The following is a 2,437-nucleotide window of genomic DNA, read 5'->3' as shown; positions in this document are numbered from 1 at the left end:
ATTTTGCTGGTTAATCCTATAGGTTGTGAAGTTCTCAGTTTCCATGACAGTTTGATTGTAAAATATATATTTCATGCAAATACAGCCTTTCCAAATCCCAAATGATCACTTCTTTCCAAATAGAGCTATTCCAGTTATTGCAATACACTGTATATTGCAATACATATCGCAGTATACAAAATCGTAACATTGTCAGTTTTGTCCAGAGCATGTGAGCGGAGCGGAGCGGGTGAAAATTTCCGCTCCTCGCTGGCAGACCTGTCACTTTGCGCCGCTCGTCCGCTCCGCTTGGTTCTGCGCATTCTTCGCTCCGCTCCATCATAAATTTTATCCCGCTCCACTTGCTCACCACTCCGCTTAAAAAAACTGCGCCGTACTACCCTAACCTGTAATCTTCTATTCACAAATAAAACGGGGTCTGCCCATTTTTCCGACAGCCCATTGTTCCGACCATATTAAACCCATTGTTCCGAAGTCCCGTTGTTCCGAAATCATCAGGATGCCCTGTGGTTAAGGTCTGGTTAGGTTTAGGCACAAAAACCACTTGGTTAGGGTTAGGAAAAGATCATGGTGTGGGTTAAAATGAAAAAGAAAGTGGCAAACACATAAGCCGTGAGCCTGCTTTGCCTCAAGCCTTTCCCAGTTGACCGGCTGCGGCGCACTATCAAGGCAGAAATACGCCCGCCGGGAGCCGTTCAGCACCACGGAGAGCTCCCCACACAACCCGGACCCCAGAGTTAATAATAGGAGGTTATGGTGTTTCATTCTCTCCTCTCTATGACACTTGTATCTCGACCAGTAGCCTACTTTCCTCTCTATGACACTTGTATCTCGACCAGTAGCCTACTTTTGTTGCGTTGCTGATCCTCTATGATACACAAATACAGTAATAATCACATATCGGAACAACGGGACGTCGGACTAATGAGAGGTCGGAACAATGCTACGGCACCAATAAAACATGAGCTTGGTAGATTCTCCGGGGAAGCCCCCTCCCCGCAGTTAGGGACCATTCTACACGGTACCGCTGGCAGAGTGGAAATAGTCAAAGTGTGGAGGAGACGGACCAGGTTAAGCGGCCGACCTCTGAAGCCCTCTCGCCTCTCCCGTTCTCCAAGGTACCGCTGCTTCTCTTCTCAGTTTCTTTTCTGAAGTACACAGTAAACTCCATAGTTTTGAAAGAAAATAGTGTGGGTGTGCGCAGGTGCAAAGATGCATTCTGGGTGGGGCATGAGCGACCGGAGCGAAATTGGAGCGAGAGATAAGGCTCCGCTCCACCTTTTAAAAAAAAAATAGCCGCTCCTTGCTCAACACAAAATCCTCCGGCTCTCCGCTCACATGCTCTGGTTTTGTCTAATATTGTGCAGCCCTGACTCACCAACACAACTGCTTTTGTCTAATATTGTGCAGCCCTGACTCACCAACACAACTGCTAGACTGATGATACACAGAGCAACCTGTTGAGCAATGTTGTTGGGCATTATTCTCAGAGATGCAAACATGTGTATGATCAAAATAGAGAGCTTGTCGAAGCGAAATTCTGGAAATTAAAATACACTAACACTAATTTGGAAGAATACTGTGTATTACAAAAAAGAACAAATGCATTGAGCAACAGTGTTTCCCCTAAATGCAACTAGCAGCGGTGGTGCTCCGCTGCTGAAATATGACCCCTGCTGCTGATTTATTTTTCTTATTTTTTGTCTTAGCTCTTTAGAAACTACCGTTACATTATTTGGCGCTACAGATGCTTCATATCCAGGTCAATTCACACACTTCTGTGTAAAGCATATAAGAGGAGAGGGCTCCGTCTGATCTCTTCATAAACTAAAGTTATAGATATTATAATATTATTTATATGTTTATATGTTTTGAGCAAACAGAAGTTTGGGGGGGACACAATCAGTTGTGATTATTATTATTTTTTTTTTATTGCACGCGTGCAAATCATGCCCACAGAGCGCTTGAGATTGCCAGCATATTTCACGATTTCATAGAGGCTCATCACCATCACCAAGTCATTCAAAAAGCACTACACGGAGAGTCATATGCTCACCTTTACTGTTTATTTCTCTTAAACAGCCAAAGAGTACATGGAGCCAGCCATCACCCTCCTTTTCACTGCTTCGCTGTTAGTTAATGCTACTTCTAGTTTCAGGGTCTCAGGCATGTTATGTCCACTCACGTTCTCATCTCTCGCCTCTCACAGATTCCCAATTCTCCTCATCATCTTCCCTTTCTCCCAGTGTATGGGACTACTGTATACATCAGTGGATATGGATGATTATATTTATAAAAACATTTGTTCCACAATTTTCATTAATTTTAGAATTGTGGAGTCGGAAAATACATTTGTTCAATTTCGATCCTTTAGGCTATTTAGAATTGGGGGGGCGGGGGGGCAATTTGTGTTTTTCAGAAATGGCGGGGGGGGGGG

The sequence above is a fragment of the Epinephelus moara genome, chromosome 17 (assembly GCF_006386435.1).
Source record: "Epinephelus moara isolate mb chromosome 17, YSFRI_EMoa_1.0, whole genome shotgun sequence".
NCBI lineage: Eukaryota > Metazoa > Chordata > Actinopteri > Perciformes > Serranidae > Epinephelus > Epinephelus moara.
This window is presented reverse-complemented; position numbering follows the sequence as displayed.